The sequence below is a fragment of the Panthera uncia genome (genome assembly GCF_023721935.1).
Source record: "Panthera uncia isolate 11264 chromosome C1 unlocalized genomic scaffold, Puncia_PCG_1.0 HiC_scaffold_4, whole genome shotgun sequence".
NCBI classification, from domain to species: Eukaryota; Metazoa; Chordata; class Mammalia; order Carnivora; family Felidae; genus Panthera; species Panthera uncia.
This window is the reverse complement of record NW_026057585.1, coordinates 59949116-59973032: the sequence shown is the minus strand read 5'-3', so window position 1 is coordinate 59973032 and position 23917 is coordinate 59949116. Positions and strand designations below refer to the sequence as shown.

The following is a 23917-nucleotide window of genomic DNA, read 5'->3' as shown; positions in this document are numbered from 1 at the left end:
AGAATGACTTGCAGCAAAGACCAGCCCAGGTAACACCATTGCCAGGGACAGGAATTCCGTGCATTTGCAGCTATGTACAGCCCACAGAGAGTGTTCAGCACCTGCAGGCCCTCTCCTTCCTGGTCACCCCCAGGAGGAGCAACGCATTATTCTCTCGTCTCGTCCAAGGGCACAGTGGGAGGCAGTGGAAGAGCCGGGGAGGAGCTTTCCCACTGCGCGACCACACCCTGCGGACATTAAAGCCCAACGAGTGACAATCGCCAACAGGGCCCCGAGTCTAATGATGTGTCGTTCGCCAAGAGCATCGGACGTCACCATTCCCCCTTCGAGAGGCTCAACGTAAGGCTCTGCTGCTTGGAGCCATGAAGGCCTCGGGGTCAGATAAGCTGAATTTGGATCTCAGGTCCAATGTGACCCCTGGTTGTCATTCCATCTTTCTGAGCCTCAGTCTCCCTACACGAGTTGCAGGGACGACAAAAGGAGAACCAGCCACACACGACTTCGAGCGTAGCGCCTGGCACACGGTAGCTGCTCAGTGGTGCCCTTTTCAACCATTTTCTCCCACTGAAGAGTCCCTTCCAAGACGAAGTAGAGCCGAGCAGAGGGCCCTGAGGCCTGGAGCTCTGGAGCGGAGCCCAAGGGCATCTGGGAGCACCAAGCTGCTCCCGCAGCTGCTGCTGGTTTATCAGTGGCTCGGCTCAGATGCCATTCTCTTAAAGGTCATGGCAAATGGATTCCATCACCTGCCAGGAAAAGTTCCTCACAACCCTGAAGCAAAAAGCGAAGGCCTACAAGATCTCTGGCCTGGTCACTGCAGCAGCCTCCGCATCGGTCTCCTGACCTTCACCGCCTCTCACACACATCTACCGGTTCACTTCCTGACCACGAGCACGTCACTGCCTTGCTTAAGTTTCTTCCGCGGCTCACCGTTGCACCGCACGAGATAAAGGGTGACCTCTGGAGTGCCCCGCGACCTGGACCTCCCTTCTCCTGACTCATGGTCTGTGGCCCCCGTGACACAGCCTCCAAGAAAACAGGACACGGCGACTCTTGCCTCAGTTCCTACTCTTCTCTCAGACTGGAAGACCTCTTCCCCTACCACCCAAGTTCAATACCAAGCTGCAATACCACTCCTCTAAGTAAAAGGTGAGCCAGTAAATGTTAGGACTAGGGAAGACCAAGAAAAACATCCTGTTAACAGCCACCACCGATGTAAGAGCCATCCACAATGTGTAAGGCATTCATTCATTTCTGTATTGGATCTCCCAACAACCTGAAGAGGTCATTTTACACCATCGGTTAAGCATATGCCGTTCACCTTCAAGTGAAGAGAACAGTGACTACGAGAGAATATTTAGCTCCTTCAGGGTCTCTTAGTCTACCCCCAAATGCCTGAATCCCTGATTTAACTTTGCAAATTGGTTTCGTTCGACTGTGAATTTCATTAGCCGAAAAATCCCAAGATAAGCGGTGGTTGAAAAGATAAAATTCCACTTTCGTGTTTTTCAAAAAGAATTGAATTCACGTCACGTTGCTCGAAGCCCCAGACCGCCTCTTAAAAAAAAATGTACCACGAACTCCACAATTTTTCAATTACTTTGGTCCAGACCAGCAGCGATAAAAATGCTCACTTTCTAAAAAGTGTATTTATGTATCACTGTGCATACACACATGGATTTATTTGGTTTTATTCTTTGGATTTATTTGAATTCTACGGCTATTTATTTTGTGACCCCTAACTGCTTCCTGCTAGAACAACAATTTACTTTATCAAATTCATACTAGTGCTTTGAAAAGAAAGAAACAGCAACATACCACAGCATTGTGCCTGACCTTCTCAAAGTAAACACAGAGGGACCCTGGAAGGCAATAACCATTAGCTCTTGAGACCGTGTCTCTGCAAAAGAGTGAAGCGGGAGAGGTGAGGCAGGGAGGGAATGCTGTGGCAAGGAAGGGGCAAGAACAGTCAGCTGATCTTTGGGGGGTGGGGTGCTGGGAGAGAAAAAAATATCCTACGGGCCCAAACCATCTTCATTCCACTGCCTAAACATTTTGAAATGTGGCCAAGTTGGCTACGAAAAGTAGCCAAGAAGCCAGCACTATGATATTAATAGTCCGCTTTTAAAGCTCCACACATCGTGATAAAAACCTTGAGCTCCACGTCTGAGCCCGGCCGCAGCCTCTGTGGTGCCTGGGAGCCAAAGCGTTGCTAATAAACTCAGGAAGGGAACAGACCTCGAGTGCCTTACATTCGGGCTGGGCTCTTAGGCCCCAGCTTCTATTTTTAATGGTGTTCACATGATAGGCCTGTAAAACATATGTTTCTAAGGACAATAAAACACATATAAAAGAGCTGTGGAGTTAGACAGAACTGGGTTAATGACCTCAACTCTGCTCCCAGCTACTTGAGCAAGTTATTTCACATCTCCAAAACGCTCTTCTCATCTCTGCAATGGGAAGAGTGCAGTCTAGCTTTGGGATTGCTGGGATGACGCCATCTACTACTACACTAATCCATTCATTTAGTCGACAAATATTGATTCAATCTTCACTGTGTACACGAGGTACAAAGACGGCACGAGCCCTGCCCTCAGGGAGCTTGCAATCTAGTACGGCAAGACGTCATGGAATAAAATCAGTGCAGGAAGGGGTTTTAGTTGGAGGAAACCAGGCAACAGCACTGGGTCATGTCAGCTCGGGGTCTGGCACGCACCACAGACACTCAATAAATGTTAAAAGGACCAAGAGGGGGTGGGGGGAACAATCCCACAGAGAAAGTTAGTAAAGAAAATCTGTTTATTCCGTTCCTTTGCCCTCTCTTAACCTGGGAGCAATCCAAATCCTTTCTCGTCTATCCTCCCTTGCCTAAAGCTCGGGGAGCTTCCGGTTCTGATCATGTGGACAGTGCCCACAAACAGTCAAGAAGTTGGATCTGAATGTGTTCTGTTTATTTTCTTGAAAGGCATGGAGAGAGCATTCAGAAGACCCAATGGCTTTTTCTGTTTCCTCTAAAAATGTGTGGTATGATCGGGGGTGATGCCAGTCAAGTCTTGACTTCACTCCAGGAGAGAGTAACCTCGGATTCCCTTCAGTTGATGGGAAAAGCATAGGCATTTTCTCCAACGGGGTAGCTGGTCCTCAAGAGACACAGCACCATCCTTCCTTGCCTCTCCAGGACCCAGAGAAGAGGCTGTTCTTTTCCAAAGCGGGATCTCCATTTCCAACACTGGCACCATCTTTATACCCAACTACTATAGTTCTTGATCAGTTCATTTCCAAAAAATTCCCAGTGCTAATGACTAGGAACCTAGAGGTGAATGCATCACAGCACCCGCCCTCAAGAGGCTTATGGTATTTTAAGAAAGTTACAAAAACAAGCGCACTAAAATATTTCTAAATGGGCAGACTGATGTATGTATAGATTACGGGGAGGGCCCATAAGACTTCTCCACCAGGGACACTAAAGATAGCCCACAGAGGATGGGAGGCTTGAGGGAACCCTTATGTGAGTAGGAGGTTTCTGGGGTCCAGGGACTAAGTACGCTCAAGAAACTCAAAGTAGTTTAGGGACTTCAACAAGGCAGTCATCACAACCGATGGCCATTACGAGAACACGATTTTAGATTTGGCTCCAGAGCTGGAAGAGACACACAAGTAGACAACGAAAGGAAGAAAGAGAGAGTCAACACAGACAACAGCAAGAGTAGCTAACATTTACTAAATAACTGTTTTGTGCCCGAACTGTGCTGAGGAACCCCACATGAAGGGCTGCCATCTGGACAATCTGGATACCCATTATTGTTCTCGGCACTGACTGGGTCACTGTGCTGAGGGAATTTAAGTCCCAACCTTCAAGTGGCCCAAAGGCTAATGGGAGAAACAGTCATAAAAATGAACACATTCAGTCACCCGAAGGTTCAAAGGGATTAAAGTGACTTACCAGAGACACTCGGACTTTCGAGTGCTTTCTAAAGTAAGCGAGTCACTTGAAACAGAGAAGGAAGCCCCGAGGTATGTTGATAAATTAGTTAAAGCTCAGCAAATTTCATGGCCTTTGAAGAAAAAGATGCTTTATATGGAACAGTCAAGGCAACAGCATGGGCGATTACTCACTGAATATTCACCACATACACATCTGTGTTCAGTATCTAATTTAACCAACACTCTGATGCCAATATCCTGGAATTTAGATTTATCTATAATGAAAGGTACATTACAAGCTTTTTGCAAAGTAGAAACAAGAAGTGTGTGTGTGTGTGTGTGTGTGTGTGTGTGTGTGTGTGTGTGTGTATACATACCATCTGGTGATTCTAGACCCCAATTCAAAGCACTTCTCCTTCTTTTAATCAAGGATCAATTAACTTCCTATACCTCCAGGGACCTCTTGGGATATGTAGGCTGCAGAGGAGGCGTAATACGAACTCACTGACAAACACTTAACGGGCAGAAAATCAAAGCGTGAAGAAAGGCCCCTGTGTTGGGTTCGGGCCTTTGAAACTTCTTGGGCTTTGAAAAACTAACACTTGAGCAGGTTGGGTGGTTTGGGGGTGGGGTGTAAAAAAACACAGGATAAGTTTTTGTGGCCCACCCATTGATAAAGTCATGTGGGAAGTGTTACCAAAGTGACCCAGCCCCAGAGCCCTGCTCCCTTCAGCCACAGCTTCACGTTGGCACAAAATTAAACACAGCCTCCTGCTCTCAAAGTGCTTTTTTAGAAAGGGAAGGAGTGGGGGTGGGAGAGTGAATAAGAAATCTTTGCACTTGGGCGGGACCCACGGCAGGACCTGACTCAGAGCATCAGGAAGGGGCTGCCCGTGGCTCCTATATACCAAGTCCTTCGAGTGCCTTTCCCGGAGTTGTCCAACTTGATATTTCATCCAATCTGTGGTTACTTTAGAATAAGCAAAGTCCAGGATCTGTGAGAATAATAATTAAACTAATATCTGCAGAAAGCCTACACTTCTACCCACAGAAGAATACTGGGTGCAGACCACGTATGTGGATATCAAGCGCAGGCTCACTGCTCCAATCAGGCAGCTGGGAGAACTCTACAACAGAGTTTTCTACATCTTACCTACAGTGTAGACTTCACTCTTGTGCTCATTTTACAAATGAAAGACTGAAGCTCAGAGACTGAAGACTGCAGCTCATCTAAAATGCAAAGCCGGCAAATGGCACCAATGTGGACCAGATGTTTGAAATAGTGACGGAAGGGCGCCTGGGTGGCTCAGTCGTGGAGCATCTGACTTTGGCTCAGGTTATGATCTCACAGTTAGTGAGTTCGAGTTCCATATCGGGTGAGCTCAAGCCCCGTGTGAGCCCCACTTCTCTCTCTCTCTCAAAAAAAAAGAACAGAAAAAAAAGAAAAGAAAAGAAAAGAAAAAAAGAAAGAAAGAGAAAGATAGATATAGATGGAAGACATTAGGCTTCTGAGTTCAAACTTGGAATCCAATTAGGAATTAATGTATCTGAATTTTCACAACAGCTGTGAAAATGTGCATTATTATTTTCATCTGTACCCAACAGAAAGCTGAGGCCAGAAGTTTTGTAACATGTTCAAGGTTCCCACACTGAGTCAGTTGGTCACTGGGATTTGAACCCAGGTCTGTCTGTCTTTTGGTTCATGTTTTCTTACTCCATGACCTGACCCTCCCTTTCTTTATAAATGTATTCCTTGTTAAAATATGACCAACTGATTTTTTTTTTTTAATCACTTAAGGCCAGAATGGTCAACCCAACTACTACTTAGAGGTTCAAAATACAAATATTTATGTTGCTTGTAAGTGACAGGGTTTCTATTTAAAGTAATTAATTGCTACTGGTCTTAGAAGTGTGCAAACTTTCTTTGGTTTACGATTATTTGTCCAGATTTTTGTACTGGACACAATCCAGATGAGACAAAACTGAGTTTACTATGAAGGTGTTTCCTACCTTTGAAAAGGGCTGCCATGAAAAACACTCGCTGTAGGCTGGTGTGAACATGCAATATTCTGGGTCTAGGGGTTTGCCTTGACAAATGGTCATTCTTCCAAGCTGGAAGGTCCAGACCTTTCTTTACAAAAAGAAGACTGTCATAACCGAAAGCAACTCCATGGGAGAAACAAAGACATTAGTGGCAGATCTGGTCCCGGTGCCGGGTTTCCTGAGCCCAAATCCAAGGCCTTCAATGCAATTCCACAAACACGTACTGACAGTTCCTGAGTACTGGGCACTGTTAGGTGCTGGGGACACACAGTATCGAGAAACCACACTGTTTCTGAGTTTCTCAACGTTGGAAAGTCTCCGGTTCCATGACAAAGGGACATCTGTCTTTAGTCTAATCATGGATGTGAAAAAGAACTTTGGATGGCCTTTCTTATTTGGAAGTGCTTAAAGGGAAAAAACCCACTTTATTCTCCAAAATAATATCAGCCACCTTAAAACTCTTAGCGCTATTTTGGCCTTTTCATTTGGATTTTGAAAGGGGTGTCAGATCCACCCCTAAAAAACAAACTAGCCAACAGCATGATTCAGACCTTTCACGAAGAGAGTCCCAGCCCTCTTTTGTCGACATGATATGTCTAATTTTTGAGTGAGCCCCACACCCAATGTGTGGTTCGAACTCATGACCCTGAGATCAAGAGCCACATGCTCTACCGACTAAGTCAGCCAGGCACCCCTCGACGTGATATTTCTAGTAATACACAACTACCAAAGTTAAAAGGACTTATAATTCTCTTCCCCAGGTCAAACTGGGTCACCTCCTTCCTCTTTTGACCCCTCTTTTCAATAAGGACGAGAGTAATATGCATTCATTGGGTACCCATACTACGTGCCAGGAGCTCTGTATAAGTCAACGGATGTAACTCTCAAAACAATCCTGTAAAATAATTATTAATATACAGCCAAAGAATTGAGAGTCAGAGAGATTATAATTTGCCACTGCTGATAGCCAGTGTAACCAGGATATATCATAGAATACCAAGACCCTTAGAGTTCATTCAGAGATGGGGCCAGTTAGCCTTTCTTGCTAAGTACATAGGAAGTATGTCTATGTAGAGATTAGCAAAGCTACAAAGCTCTGAAAAGTGTAGGCTGACCCTGAACGAGGATAAAAAGCAGGGCTCTCCCTTATATGTTGAGATGGACTTACCACCTACTCTCTTGATCTCTCTGGATCTCTCAGATCCACCTACTCTCCTGCCTCAGTCTCTGTTATGACCCAATGTGTTTATTTCCAATATGGCTCCCCAGAGCTAGGACACAGCAAGAATCCCAAGTGTGCATGGGGTTTTATTAGCTCTTACATAAATAACCACATTTAATCTTCCTAACAACTCCAGGAAATGATGTCTTAACATGTGGATTAAACTACCGCTGGCAAACTCCTATTCATCCTGTAAGACTTAGATATCTCTTCTACAAAGGATTCACTGAGCCATGTAAGCTACTCTGGCAGAGTTACTTTTTTTCAATTTATCTGTGAACTTCAGAGTCAGGCAGACAGGATTTCACCTCTTACCTCTATCACCCGCCACGCTTACGGTATGACCTTGGGCAAGTCAGGTTCCAGAGTCAGGCAGACAGGATTTCACGTCTTACTTCTACCACCCGCCATGTTTATGGTATGACCTTGGGCAAGTCAGTTTACCTCTCTGAGCTTCATCATCGTACAACAGGACCTTGTACAATAGTTCCCAATGCACGAAGACACAGTTTATAAAATATCCAATTGCCTGGTTCCATGTTAGCTCCTGCTCCTGCTTTTAAGCAGGTATAAGATGTGATCAGCGTTCAGTCAAAAGCTCACTCACTCAGCTGTGGGTTTGCCAGCTCCTTCCCAAATGCAATCTGATCCCATGGGAAAAGCATGCTCATAAAATCCTGCAATTCCAGGGACTTCTTGGGATTGTATAAACAGAAGGGGCTTCAGCAGTGGTTAGCAGGACCTGGCACCCTGATGCAGAGAAGAAATATCACGGCAGGAACCCTGCCACGTGTCATCAAAGGATTGCACAAGGCTGAATGGGAGGGAAGTCCACGAGGGTGAAAAAAAATGTTATTTTCCCAACAGTTACGCACACATGCGTCAGCAGGCGTGCTCCCACCCCAGCCACGCTGCCCAGGTGTACACAAAACGCCAGGTTCACGTGGCGGTAAAATAAACAACATGTGGACTGGCAGGACATCAGACACCTGGGAGGGCCAAAGTTCGAGATAGTCAAAAGGCAAGACTGGAGCCAGACGCGGTGCCAAAAATGAAGAGTTGGAGTGTTACTGGAGACGCTGTGAGAACAAAATCACGCTGGTAGGCAATCCAAGGCCACCAGGGCCCAGCTGCATGGTCCAACCTAGGTCAAAGGTCACAAACTGGCAGCCCATGGCCAAATCTGGCTGGCAGAGATGCTCGGTTTGGACACCCATTGCTTAAATATTTTTTAAATGTGTATTTATTTAAGAGAGAGAGAGAGAGAGAGAGAGAGAGAGCAGGGGAGGGGCAGAGAGAGAGAGAGGGAGAGACAGAGAATGAGAGAGAGAATCCAAAGCAGGCTTTGCACTGTCAGCACAGAGCACGACTGGGGTTTGAACTCACAAACCGTGAGATGATGACCGGAGTCATCAAGACTCAGACACTTAACCAGCTGAGCCACCCAGGCCCCCCCCCCCCACCCATGTATATGTTTTCATCTTAACCCTATCTATGTGTTCAACTATAAATCCAAGGATTTATCCATCACATCCTAGCACCGTTAATTATTCCTTTTTCTGTAAGCCCCCTACATCAGCTGATAGTCTCTTCAGAAAAGGGTTCATATTTTATTCATCTCTGCATACCCCGCACAAAAAGACTAATTCCTGGTGCCTAGCAAGTGCTCCACAAACGTATATTGGAGAAATGCATAAAGGAAATAAACTAAAATCCAGATGACCTGGCTCTGCCCCAGATACAGTGTATGGCTTGTAAATCCTTTTTCCCCCACCCTTCGGAGTTTTAATCTGATCTCTCTCACATCTCCAATCCTGTTTTTCTAACACAATCCCCCGAAACAACACACGACCACACAACCTCATGAAGAGCAGACAAATCCATCGGGAGTTATTTACGGGGAACCTAACCAGCTTCAAGCCTCTGGCTGTTGGGCTGGATGACCGCTAAGACCCCGAATTTTCAGTTTCCTCATCTTTTTCAGGTAGTGAAACTATCAGAAAACACTTTGTGGGGCAGCCCCAGGTAAGCCACAGAGGCCGCCACTCAGTGATTCAGCCGCCCCGCCCCACCCCACCCTGCCCGGCCACCCCGAGGGCTAAGGGATCCATTTCAGCACACCTCTGACCCACTTCCTGTGATCCTCTTGGGAGCCACTGCCCAGGAGAGAGCTCCCAATCAGAGGAAGGGCACAAATCTCAAGAAGGCAACTCGGATCCGGGTTTGGAAACCAGTTTTGCCGCTTGAAATCTATGCAAACTTCAGCAAGCTGCTTAATTTCTCAGAGCCCCAATTTTCAAAAGAGGAGGTCAATACCCACTTGGAAGAGCTGGGAGGATGACAGATCACATGGTAGGTATTTAACAGAGGTGAGTTCCCTGCCCTCCCAGCCTGCAAATCTACTATCCAGCTGTATCAGCCGGCTTTACTGGTTTGCTCAAGAAGGTGGCCAGACTACCCTGGTCAGGGCTGTGTCAGCTCAAGACAAGGACCGGCACTGGAGTTCAGTAAAGCTGGAGCGATTCCAGCTTCAGGGATAAGACCAGCCTCACGCCAGGAGCACACTCCCCATTCCCCAGCCTGTCAAACGTTCCTTTTGTAAAACCCAGAAACCTCCTTCAAATCTGACAGCTGCCACCTGCACAAATAATTCAGGGATGCAATTCTGAAACCGAATACAAGGCCCCTAAAAGCTGAAAAGTTTGAAGTCCAAAATAATCCCTTTGACCTTCTGCCTAAATGCGCGCTAATCACTTTTTAATTTGTAGTGTATTTCCTCCCTATGTGTTGTACTTGTGGGGCCACATTTTCTTTTAGAAGTATCCAGGGAGTGGATGGCATTACAAAACACCTGATTAAAGTACAAGGCAAACTTCTTTCCCCGACATCTGAGGCTTGGTGTAGGCCCCGAGTTTTCCGAACTGCACTGGGTGGTGAAGAAAGTGAAGGAGAAAAAGGCTGCTTTTGAAGGAGGGTCCTTACTGAGAGAATTACGGGCTACAGAAATTAATAAGAGGTGGCCCCTGCCCTCTAAGAGTGCACGTTCGGGGGACAGCACATGCATCTGGGGAGGCGTACTCATGATGCAGCGTGACAGGAACGTCCAGGACATGTGTTAGCACGTGTCTCGAAAGCCAGCAGACACGCAGTACCAGTTTATTGACTAATCCAGTAAACACATTTCAAAGATTCCTTGCTGTCATCTGAACGCCAACAATGTAGGTAAGGCCACACACAAAAAAAATTTTAATAAAAAAATAATAAAAATAAAAAAATAAAAATTCAGAACTGGAAACCACCCCCCCACCACCACCCCGACGAGCCAGTTAACAATACTGCTCTTGCAACCTGCCCTCATTTCCTACCCAAGTTTTAACCCTGAGGAAAAATGAGAAAAGGAGTCTGAGGGAGCCCATCTAATTTCACAGATGCTGAAAAGATGCTACAAAGGGAGAACTGGCAGTTAAAAATGTTGTTCACTCCAGAAGAGATGTCTTATTTGGGGTTTCCCCCCAAAAGGGGAAGGTTTCCCCAACCCTTAAACTAGGTTTCTAGTTTAAGAAAGGATCTATAGTAATCACCAGGATTACTCTAAATGGAAGTAAGTCAAATCCAAATAGAAGGATCAGGGTCATTCTACACTGTGTGACTATCCTAGTGAATTAGGCAACCTTTCACCTACTGACTAATGAAGTCTCAAGCAGTCGGAGCTGGGTCAGCTCAGCCAGGGTCCTAGAGAAGAAAATGGTCTCCACACTAGTCCCTGACTCGGTGAAGAGACACCTGTTACCACAAGTGAGTTGGGTGTACGAGGGAAGTTTCTGTTGGCAAGGCGACCTCAAAAACTAATACCAACTAACAATAATTGACAACAATAATGACCCGTATTCATCAGCGTTCATTCCGTGGCTGGCTAACTATACAGAGATTCACTTCTGCTCTCTCAGGCTCTGTTTCTTCATGTGCAAAATGAAAGGGGTGGTTTCATCAGGTGGCTTAGGGACATTTCTAATTCAGGAGAGTTTTTGCCTTTAGCCTATAGGCATTCTATAAACAAACTGCAGGCTTCATTCCCATGGCGTCCTTATAGGGCGGATTCGCCACCTGCCCGCTATGCCCCTGGGGTAACTGAGGAGCGGTGCTGCTTTCAGTTGGGGAAGAGAGACTGGCCAAGCAGAACCCTCCAGAATTCAAAGGTGCTCATTTATAAACACGAGCTTCAGAAAACATCCCCAAATCTGCAGGCCTTCCCATCCAAAGTGAATTAATGATTGGCAGCTCTTGGCTCTGTCAAAGAAGCAGGTTATCAGCAAAAATGCAGTGTGGGTTGGAAGCAGGTGGGAATTTGCATCAGCTACTGCAGCCAACTGGATACTCTCCTAGGTGATTTAGAGCTGAGCCTCTTTTATTCCTCCTAGGAACCCCTTCCACGTAAGTGGCACCACCTAGGGTTTGCAAAGGCCCAAACTGAAGATCAGAAACACGGTCACAGAACAGCAAAGCAGAAATGCCACCGGGTCAGACTGGCTTTGCACAGTCCTGTGCAGTCACCGCACTTCCTATCTTTAGGTGCTTTTGCCCAGACTGAGAAGGGGGTGTCTCTGGTGAACTGGCTGGCCTTCTGTAGTAAGAAATCTCAGAAATGTCTCTGGGGCCACCCTCAGTTGCTCTGGCAGCCCCCTCCCCCCACCAGGATGAGGATAACAAAATGTGGGCATTCAGATACAGGAGAATTGGCAGCAGTAAAAAAAAAAAAAAAAAAAACCAAAACCCTAGGTGGTTTGCTATAGGAACCCTATTGTTCCAGAGGGAAGCTCTTTTGCCAAAACTCTCCAGGAAGCCACTGCTCTGTGATGCATTTTTCAGCTGTTGAGAGAAAAGGGTAGTTCCTGGGATGTTTCTTCAATGGTACTGGAAACCAGGCCCTTAATCCTTGCAAAGCAGCAAGGAGCCAGCTTCCCTCAGAGGGACAGAATGTCTAGAGTCCTTCTTCCAAATAGAAACATAAAAACTCAACTTCCTCCTTACAACCTCTCGAAATGTGTGAATCAGGCAAAAGGGGAGAAGCAGGTAGTGAATCCCAAGGTGGGGAGGGGAGCGTTCAGGCCTCCTCTGCACCCCACCTCCCCTCATGGCCCTGCCCACCTGACCTCTCTGTAGCAGTAAATTACAAAGCCCCCACTGTTCTCTCTGCCCATCCTCCCACAGCCTCCCTACCCGCCCCCCGCCCCCCACACATACATTTTTTTTAAGGGCGAAATGCCAAATAACATTATTCCCCTTCACCATGGTATTGCCATGAGAGCTGCCTGGTATGTGTGCCTGAAAATTGGAAGGTTTTCATGGAAATCTCGGCCTCCACTACAGCTCTCCCTTTGTGGAAATGGACTTGGAAAGAAATGGAAGGGCCTCTAACTGGAACCTAATTGGGCAGACGAGAGCAGAGAGCAAGGCCCCTGGGACTGCTCGGAGGCCTGAGGAATACCTGACTGCCTTCGGAAGCCTGGAACAGGGCTCTGCACACTCGAGAGCCCGCCCTCTCCAGCCACTCATCCGCCTGCACAATGTGGCTCTCTGTAAGGGGCAGCCTCACCCCAGAGTAGGGACCCTACTACAGAACTTCAGGGGAAAGGGGAACACTGTAAGTGCATATATTACCCACAGGTATCCCTGGCTCAGGAGGTCAACGACAGAAAACTGTTTCATACCCCATCTTTTGTTTGTTTTATTTATTTATTTTGAGAAAGAGAGAGAGAGAGCAAGCATTAGAAGGGGAGGAGCAGAGAGAGAGGGAGAGAATCCCAACCAGGCTCCATGCTGCCAGTACGGGGCCCAATGCGGGTCTTGAACTCACGATCCGCAAGATTGTGACCTGAGACAAAATCAAGAGTCCGACGGTGGAGCGACCCAGACGCCCCCCACAGCCATCTTAATCAACTGACCACCAAGCAAAACGAAAAATGGTTTTCCGGGTTTGGTCCAGTTTGGTGACAGTTTGGAATTAGCGGACCTAGATAGGAGTCCCTCCCTTCTCTGTTGTGGCACTGTGACCCTAGATTAGTGAATTCTCAGAACCTCTGGATCCTCAAAAGAGGTCATGCAGCCTGGAAGGGCTGCTCTAAGGATTTCCTAAAACGGGGTGTTAAACAGCTGGGCATGACACAAGAGTAGATGCCCTCTGTTTCTTCCTTCCCCCCAAAGCACGGTGGGGAGGGGGACAGATTGCTGAGCACAGGACAGGAACCGTGAGAAATCATCTCTCCTATCACACTCCTTGTACCGCTGGGAGCAAAACCATGTATGTGGGCCCCTGCTTGTCCATCAAGATGACAGAATGGGTCTCGGGGAATTAAGTATTCAACAAACTGGCCCTTCACAAATCCCATCCAAAGGAACGATTTGATGCCTTTCAGTACACTGACTATACAAAATACTGAAAGACCAGTGCACTTCAAAAGCTTCACAAAAACCCAGGCCTGGGTTTGGCAGGAGTTCCTCAGCCACTGGGTTTTTCTGTGTGTGGTTTATAATAACATGCAAGCCCGATGCCAAGTCCTAATCTATTAAGGGACTGCCAATTAGCAGGGGGCTTAGAGCCGCAGGTTTGAGAACTAGGGAGCAGGTCTAATTAGGGTTCCAAATCATTTCTCTCCATCACCCCCTCTCAGTCTGACACCAGGTATACTGGCCAATTGTTCTGCGCATAACCTTTCTGCATTTCTCAGCACGCTTTGTTTCAAGGCTCCAGGCCTGAAGGCTAGTGCTTATTTTCATGGCTGTCTTTAAGTGTAAAGCTGGGGATTGAACCAAGTTATCCTCTGGACAGCGACTTTCAGATCTGGCCAATCAACAAAATCATCAGGGGCACTCATGAAAAAATACATTCCAGGCCCTACCCAGACCTACTTAATAACTCAATCAGAATTCCCAAGACAAGGGCCTGAGAATTCTCATTTTTAATGAGCCTTTGAAATGATTCTATTCCCAGGTGATTTGGGAATCGCTGCTCTAAAAAGTAAAAGCAATTTCACTGTCGAACTCAAGGGCTTTAAAAAAAATTGACGGGGGCACCTGGGTGGCTTGGTCGGTTAAGCGTCCGACTTCGGCTCAGGTCATGATCTCACGGTCTGTGAGTTCGAGCCCCGCGTCGGGCTCTGTGCTGACAGCTCAGAGCCTGGAGCCTGTTTTGGATTCTGTGTCTCCCTCTCTCTCTGCCCCTCCCCTGTTCATGCTCTGTCTCTCTCTGTCTCAAAAATAAATAAACGTTAAAAAAAAATTTTTTTTAATAAAAAAATTTAAAAAAATTGACGAATAATATACATAAAATGCAATTTATATATGCATACACCAAATGATTACAATTTTGAACCACAATGAACATCAAATGTTTGCTGAGCACCTACTGTGTGAGAGAAGGGGACAACCGAGGGGAAAAAAACAGGGTTCCTGCCCTCAGAAGAGCTTGCTGTCTAGCGATGCAGTGACATCCCAACAGAAAAGCCAGCCTTTCTTACCCAGGGATCCTGTGAGACTGCAAACCCGCGGCTCTTCCTCGCTTTCTCTTTTGCCTCATGGTCAACTTTGCTTTCCAGTCTCTTCGCCAAGATGGCACCAAAAATGCAACAGGATGATTTCAGGCACCAAACATCAGAGGCCTATCTTAGAAGGGGAGGAAAAGCCTGAGAAACATATGGTTTCAAGATCCAGAAGAAAATATGTGCCTTAAGCCTGTCTAGTCTGAACACAGAGAAATAGAGTGGTTCCCTATACAGCAGACAGAGCCCTGGGCTGGGTTTTGAAAGAGCCCAAGGTCGGAGTGTTTCTCAACTTACAGCCTCCGTTCCTCATTGTGCCTCCTGATCTGTTAAAGAGGGGAGACTGGACCTTGTGGTCACACCCGAGAGCATATGTAGCATAAACCCTTTCCCTGGAGCCTTCATCAAAGTTCTCTGCTGAGTCTTCAAGACTGGAAGAATTGTAGCTCTCCAGAACGCTCTCTAAGAAAAGCTCGACTAAATGATCTCTGACCGGCTCTAAAATTAGGTTTCATGTACCCGGCTTTCAAACAAGACTCGTTTCTTAGCCGGCAGAGACAGGGCTTTTTCTTTATTCTCTGCAGTGCTGGGTACACAGCAGAGACTCAAAATGAAGGAAGAGGTCTAGGCTAGGCAGTGGCATGGCCAGGCTGCTTTACAAAGATGACTCTGGCAGCCACGTGGAGGACAGACTGGAGCACAGGGCCCTTAGAACTAATGCTCCCTGCTAACTGAGGTGTGACCAACCACCTTCCCGAGGAAAAGCCTTCTGCATTTTTTAGACACATCCCCATCAATTCTGAATAAGATGTATTAAGGCCTCCCACAGCCCTGACGCCATGCTAGGTCCTGGCCAGCACAACTCAAATAAACACTGCCTGCTCTCCGGGAGAGTCTGGGGCTCTTTCCCTCTTTGCTTTTAAACACTTCTCTGAAACGGACTGCTGCGGCCTCTCTGTTCAGACTCTCGGGTTATCTTAACACAGAGCACTATTCAGGAGCACGCCTAGGTGTAGACCGCCGAAGGGGCAATCCATCTATGGGCAACTGAACTACCATGGCTTCGGTGGTGCTCTAAGCAGGTGGATTTGGGGAGTCAGACGCGCCTGGGGCTCATCTCCACCTTAACCAAGTCAGCACACCTCACAGTGACGTGAGAGGAATAAGACACTGGGTGCAAAGATGCTTAATTCAATGCCTGGCACACAGAAACGCCCAACAACCGTTGCTATCGGGACTATGGGATGGCGAACCTTCTGTAACAAGGAGAGAGACAGGTGTTATCCTGGCCCACGAAGAGGGCCACGGTTTACTTTATGTACAGTTGCCGAATATGTTACCACGATGGTCACCAAGCCTTTGGCTTTTTGAGGAGACGTGAGTGAGTGAGTGAGTGAGTAAGTGAGTGAGTGAGTGACAATATAGATGATCAGAAAAAGCACACAGGGTTTGGGGTCGATTCAATTTGCATTTGAAGCTTGGATCGGTTTCTTCTTAGTCCTGTGACGTTGGGCAAGCTGCTGAAGTCTGTAAGGCCATCTGTTAGGTGGGGCTAGCTGAGCCACTCCTGAGGGGTGAGTGTGGGGTTGAAACATACAGCATGATATATACAGTGCACTCCGTTCATAGAGGTGATCGTGATCGCTGAAGGTCTTTCCTACAAAACCCATCAGAACCAAGAAAGAGGATTAGGGGAGTCCTTTGTCCCCGAGTGGGAGCTCTTCATTTCCTTTCAAGCAGTCAAGGGCAACAACATATGCAGAGTTTTCGAAAACACCAGTTGCCTTTTGGATGTTGGATTATTTCCCGCTAACGGAAAATAACTGGGGATTTTCTCAGCACGGCAGGCTGGTTTGAATGGAATGTCCCTTGGGACTGCCTGGGGCCTTCACTTCATATTGATAGTCTCCATACAGACAGAAACTACTGGTTTACCTTCTCTTCATTCACTTTTTTCCAATCAATATTATTATGCACCCACAATGAACAAAGTACAGATGTGAGGGCAGCTGGGGGTAATCCCGGGTCAAACCCTTTTTTAAAACTCATGTGAGGAAGTTAAGAAAAAGAAGAGTGATCTGCCCGAGCGCACCCAGTGAAAAAGGGACTCAGGTATTTATGTACAGCACGACCCCAAAGGTCACTACTTACAGGCTTCAGGGTCAGCCAGGCCTGAATCTAAGGGCCATTTCCACTCCTGCCTCATGGAGAAGACTGAGCAGGCCCCGTGCAACCTCCTCTACTCGATAACTTCAACAGGGGCCTTGGATTTCTTGTGAGCATGGCATCCTCAGGACCATGGCCTGGCTGATGACGTCAGCTGGGCACTGTTACGCTGGGTCTGGCCTTCCCTGGGGCCTATTGGGGTGTATGTGATGTTCACGCCAAACTTGGATGAATCGAGTCATAAGGAAACAGAAAAACCCAAAGTGTGGGGCAGTCTTTCGCACAACTCGCCAGAACCCCTCAATAAATTCAATGTTATAAAAAAAGAAAGAAAAGAATCTGCTGCAGATCGTTGGTCTCCTTTGAGACTGAAGAGGCAGTCATCAAATATGCTGAGTGAAATTTGATTAGATCCTGGATCCAAAACACCTATAAAAGACATACTGGGCCCATTCTGCCATTTTGAGGATGGCCCACGTATTAGACATTACTGAATAAATGTTACTTTCCTTACCAATAGTATGTATGTGGGGGTGTAGCACGTACGCACGTGTGTACTCCTAGTTGGCCATAGTCACGCCAAAGAACGAAAAACTAAAAGGGATCTACGAAAAAGAGAAACAAGATAAAAACGGATGACCACTATGTAATATTGATAGGTTTTTCACTCTGAAATGTGATCCGACTGCCAGGGAATCATTGGGATGCCACGGAGCCAAGAGGAATGGAACAATCTGTGCAACAGGTTTAGCAAACACCGCAGAACAATAGAAAGGTTTCACAAAGCATAGTGTATTGTACTTCTCTTCATTTTTAGATAACATGATTACCCAGGTTCCAAGGGTCAAGCAGTTAAATTTAGCAGTTACTAACCATCATCAAACATTGTCTCACACTAATCAAAATCACATCAAGGAAGACATTTTTTTTTCCCCACCGTTCATGGCATTCTCAATTCATGAGTAGAAAACAGGATGTGAGGATAATGCACATTTCAGAGTCACAGAAGCCTAGGTTCAAAGCTCCAGTTACTTGACTTGGGACTTGTTTTCCTCGCATATAAATGGAAGAGTGTTATGGCTTGAAGTGTCTCCTCCTCCCATCCCCAACATGTGTGGACCTCAGAGTGTGAGACTTTATTTGGAGATGGGGTCTTTACAGAGGTAATTCACAGTGAGGTCATCAGGGTGGATCCCAATCCAACATGACAAGTGACCTAATAAAATGGGATATCTGGACGTAGAGAGGCACATGGAGAGAGAACGCCAAGGGCCCAGGAAGATCACCATCTTCGGCCAAGGAGACATGGAACACCTCTTCCCTCACAGCCCTCAGAAGGAACCACTGTGCATCACTTTGATCTTGGACTTCTAGCCGCCAGAGTTGTAAGACAATAGATTTCTGCTGTTTAAGCCACTCAGTGTGTGGTACTTTGTTAATAGAAGCCCTAGCAAACAGGGCCAACAGTACTACCCCAGAGAGAGAATCAATCTGGGGGAGAAGCGGGGAGGAAAGGTACAGGGTTACAGGGTAATCCTTAATTCTGAATAAGGGTAAAGATGAATAACTTTGATTATGGCAATTCTTTGCAACACAGAAAATCATACATATATATATTTACATATATATATACCTAAAAAATTAAAAGAAACTCAAATAAAAATGGCTAACAGGATATATGCCCAAATGGTGGTAGAATTTGTGTCAGGTGGTGGATATGAGTGATTTTCTCCCTTTTTCCCAAATTTGGGCGAGTTTAAAACATCAGTGATGAAAAAGAAACTGATAGGTTTAGAAAGAAAGGCTACAGGGGCACCTGGGTGGCTCAGTCAGTTAAGCGTCCGCCTTTGGCTCAGGACATTATCTCGCGGTTCGTGAGTTCGAGCCCCGCAGCAGGCTCTGTGCTCAGAGCTAGCTCAGAGCCTGGAGCCTGTCTTCAGATTCTGTGTCTGAGAGATTCTCTCTCTCTGTCCCTCCCCTGCTCATGCTGTCTCTCTCTCTCAAAAATAAATAAAACAAAAAAATTTTTTTAAAAAAACTTAAAAAAAGACATTATTTAAAAAAAAGAAAGGCTATAACATTTATGCTAGTGTAAAAATCACTTCAGTTTATCTGTTTGGTTTTTTTTTTCAATTTTTACTGAACAATTTATGTATACCAGGCCCTGAGTTAGGCAACAGGAATACAGAAGTAAAAAGAGAAAGTCCCTGCCTCAGATTTCACTCTCAGGGTTCTACATAGACCTATAGCTATTCTGTTTCTCTCCCAATATATATAGGAATATGGTATTTTCTCCAAATCTTAAACCACCATACAAAATGCTCTCATTCAAAGAGGGAAAGAAAAGTTGTGTGCGTGGTCCAGATATCTACAAACACATGGGACACTTTTCTTCTAAATGTCATTGTTCAATAAACCAATCAGCTGTTATAATGTCTCTGATTGAGTCCAGTTGTCAAAGCGAATTAAGTCCACCTGAATCAAAAGAGAGAGACATGCTGTCCCTACATCTCATGACAACACCTAACTAGGGTGAGAATAACCTAGCCTGGATGCAGATTCAAAGCCCTGGCACCTCTGAATTCAAGTGTGCTGGACTTTGTTGGTCAAGCGCGTCCGTGAAACTACTAGGGGAGGAACAATACTCGTTAACTGCCACCACAAATAATGCTACAAGGCAGAGGCTTAGATCTTGACTCTCAGGAGCCTCTTAGCATGGACTACATTACTGACACCACCCATCTGGGGCACAGAGCACAAATAGTTAAGATCACTAATCTACGAAAAACTGTCCCTCCTTGCTCACATCTCTGAGTCCTGTTGCCCTGAAATCTTAGTTTTCCAAATGTGTGACCCAGAGTCGCTGCGCCTCGTCTAGGTGACAGTCCCGGTTGACCCAGGCCCTCCCAGAATCCTGTCTGTTGTCAAAGGTTCTGCCAAACCCACTCATTTCCTTTCGTTGTTCCCATTGTTCTATCTCGACCCCCATGCCCCCTGCTCCAACCTTACGAAGCAGTTGACAGGAAGTGGGTCTTCACTGCTCATGGACGTTTTTGCTTAGTAGGTACTGTTTAGATACATAAAAATGAAGAAAAGGAAAAAAAAAAAATGAATGGGCTCTGCCAGAATTTATTTTCTCTTCCGTGAGTTATATCACTGAGTCTCCTCCATGTTTATAGCCCTTCTCTAACCGAACCGTCCCTGCAGGGCTCCATCTGTTGGTGGGGTTGCTGCTGTTTAGAAAATCTGTGAGGCGACTACTGAAGTCTCACTTCAGGGAAGGTCAAATTTAAAAGCCTGTTGGTTGGTGGGGCGCCTGGGTGGCGCAGTCGGTTAAGCGTCCGACTTCAGCCAGGTCACGATCTCGCGGTCTGTGAGTTCGAGCCCCGCGTCAGGCTCTGGGCTGATGGCTCGGAGCCTGGAGCCTGTTTCCGATTCTGTGTCTCCCTCTCTCTCTGACCCTCCCCCGTTCATGCTCTGTCTCTCTCTGTCCCAAAAATAAATAAAAAACGTTGAAAAAAAAAAATTAAAAAAAAAAAAAAAAAAAAAGCCTGTTGGTTGGGAGAGGGCCACACGTATGTGAACGCGGTGGTGGGTGCTTATGAAGAAAGGCAGTCTCCTAGACTTCAAGTCTTCGCGCTCTGGTCAACTCAAGTTTAAGCTCCTTTGTACTGGAATCGTACTCCTTTAACTCAGCTCCATCAACCTAGCGGATAGCAGGTGATGAGAAAATGTTGCACAGATAAGCGGGTGAATCAATGAATTCATGAATGCAGTCACTTTGGGTGGCGAAAGGAAAACCTTTGGTCTCAGGTCAGACATCCTTGCGAGAGTGGTCATGTCTGTGTGTACCTTCACGGATCATTTCCGTCTTCTGCTAAAAGACATACTAGTGTTAAGTCCGCACTATACAGGCTGTGCAGATTAAGCGGACAGAGGAAAGACAACAGCTTCTGAAACCGACTTTCGAGGGTTTTGGAATAAACTCTCACTGTATGGGGAAAGTTTATACTTCCTCCATCGATCCCATAGTCCCTCTCCTCCTCGGCAAGTCCCGGGGCGCTGTTCCAATCCCACACTGCTCTGTGCTGAAGCCAAAGCCCCGTTTCCTGCCTCAAAAGGCCCTTTGTTTGGGCTCTCTTTCCAAATCAGCGTATCCTGAGCTTGAACCCTCTTGCTTTTGAGAACTCCGATGCCTTGGCAGCAGAAGCGTTGGCCAGCAGGTCTGTAGTCCTAACAGCTTTCAAAAACCTCAATGTGAGGGCATGTCTATAGCTAAGAAACTCTGTTTCATGGGAGGGGGGAGACGGAGTATTATTTTAAGAGTTGCAAAAACAACTTCAAATTGACTCTTTAGTCTTTAATTGCTACCAGAAGACTGAGAACTTCTTGTTCCCTTGTATTTAATTAAGATGATAGTTTTAATCAACTTTAAATGATATTGGTTAATATGCTCAGCTTAATCTCTTGGGCAAGTTTTGCCTCAGGACACTGGAATGCATTAAAGACAAAACCCCAGCGTGCACACTCTCTCCCAACTGGAAAACACCTTCCTTTAGCAAGAGCAGCTGGCAAGGTAGCTATCTGTGCAGCTGCCATAGGATTCTCTGGAAGGGCTCCAAAGCTACTTCTCAAAGATCAGATAAACTACGTCTAATCCACACTTTGTATACTACACATGCTATAAATCCAGGTAGCACTCTTCTACACACTTACTGGTTCTGAAGTTTGCCAATTATCTCCGACAGATAACGGTTTCCAAACAAAAAGTTTCTAGGGGGGCAGGGCAGAGGTAGAGGTCAGTGTGGAATAGGCTGCTGTCTGCCAGGGCATCTTCCAATCCTGGGACAACCTCTGAGATAGGGATTACTGCCCCCATTTTACAGATGAGGAAACTGAGTTTCAGAGAGGTTACAATCCTTTCCTTGGGTTGTAAGCTAGCAAATGGTGGAACCACGATTTGAGTCCAGAACTGTCCCAAGACACATCCTTTTTCCATTGTGGCACATTGTTTTTTATAAAATGTTAACACTTTGGGCAAGCGCTGGACTGGGGAAACTTGTTAGGTCAATCTCTTCGTCTCTCTTCTTATGTTGAAATCCTGGGACAGGACTCAGCCATCCAATACGGTCAAGACTCCAAAGTAACTAAGCATTGTGTTAGGTGCAGTCTTTAATATTTTATGACCTCAGCAGATCTTAAAGACCATCTAGGGGTGCCTGGGTGGCTCAGTCGGTTAAGTGCCCGACTGTTGATTTCAGCTCAGGTCATGATATCAGTTTTGTGAGTTTAAGCCCTGTCAATCAGTGGGGTTCAGCGCTGTCAGTGTGGAGCCTGCTTGAGATTCTCCCTCTTACTCTGCCCCTCCCCTGCTCTCACTCTCTCTTTCTCTCTCGAAATATATAAATAAATAAACTTGAAGGAAAAAAAAAAAGGCCATCTAATTCAACTGCCCCATTATTTAAGTGAGGAATATTAGACCAACAAAGTTCAGGGCTCTCTTTAAGGCTGTTAACTAGTGCCACAGCTGGGATGACTTCAGATGAGGTGGACGTAGTGAGGGAGTGGGATGAGCAGAAACCAGCCATCAGAATGGATACGCTTTCCCACTTGCAGAGAGGAAGGGGAGGGTGCTTTGAAGAGGGAAGACGTGATCAAAGGCCAGAAGGCAGCCATCTGTGGGGCGTGCCTAGGAAACAATGAGAGCAATATGGCTGAATGTGGATGTCAAGGAGAATACCTGTGTATTCAAAATAAGCCTGGTAGGAACTAGAAACTGTTAACAGTAGATGCCTCTGGGGATTAGAATTTTGAGGGATGATGGGTGAGAGGGTTATTTATTCCCTTTTAACATTATCATATTTTTGGATTTTTTTTTTTTTTTTTTTTTTTTACTGTAAGAATATTTCGCTGTGCTCTGGTATGCTGTGTTAAGGTTTAAAAGGCTTTGTAGATTACTGACACATGGGGTCAGTATCTGATCTGCAAAACGACCAAATCCATAGCGCGCAGGGATGCTTTAAAATAAAGTACTTCCTGGATTTAAACTTGGACCTGCACAAGGTAAGTGTTTTATTTCCTCTGGGTTTTACCCATTTTCCAAGACGGTTAACTTTTCTGAGCCTAGTTTTCCCACCCATAAAATAGGGGTGGGCAGGGGAAACCCTTGGTGCTTGTGCCCAATGCCTTCTGCATTCTAAGACTTTTCTAAAGGATGGTCATCAGTACAGGTCAGGGCTAAGAAAGAAGAACCACTCTGCTGGTGTAATGCCTCATTTGACAACGGTGCCTAACAGCCTTCTCCTGATTTGCCGTCCAAACAACTGTGATTATTACTACCCTTGGTCTCCCCAGACCAATTCTGCCACCCCCGTACAATGTCCGTGTTGAACTTCTAGATTCGTATCTGCCCAGTGTCCGCTCCAGAAGACTCATGGGCAGGGACCACATCCGATTCATCATTAGGTCCCAACACCTAGCGCTTTCCCTGGTACATTAAAGATGCTCAAGGAATATCTGTTGAAATGACACATCATGACCATTTATTCTAGGGCTTTAAGTGATAAAGCTGATTAATATTAATAATGCTAATAATTAACGACACAGTACCAAACATAGTTCATGCTGGATTAAAATTATAGCAAGACAGATTGCATATTAACATAGTCTTTGAGGCAACAGTCATAGAGAAGGAAAGTTACCTGGCCAAGGTGATCCAGTAAAATTAGAAGGTTAGAACAGAAGCCCAGATTTAGATTTCTTTTTCCCAGTTTGGATGTCTTTCCTCCACAGAAGGCCTCCTCTCTCCCTCCATGTAGAAGCCTACCTTCAGACAGGACCAGGTGAGAAAAATCTCTCATTCTAAAAATAGCCCTGGCTTTTTGGGCACTTGGGTGGCTCGGCTGGTTAAGCGATCGACTTTTGATTTTGGCTCAGGTAATGATCTCAGGGTTGTGAGATGGAGCCCTGCGATGATACTGTGGAGCCTGCTTGGGAGTCTCTCTCTCTCTCTCTCTCTCTCTCTCTCTCT

General features: G+C 46.1%; 1 protein-coding gene across 1 annotated transcript in view; it reads right to left on the bottom strand.

Moving 5' to 3' along the window:
* Positions 1 to 23917, bottom strand: part of PLPP3 (phospholipid phosphatase 3) — an 87348-nt gene that overhangs the window by 42982 nt on the left and 20449 nt on the right. The window lies entirely within an intron of this gene.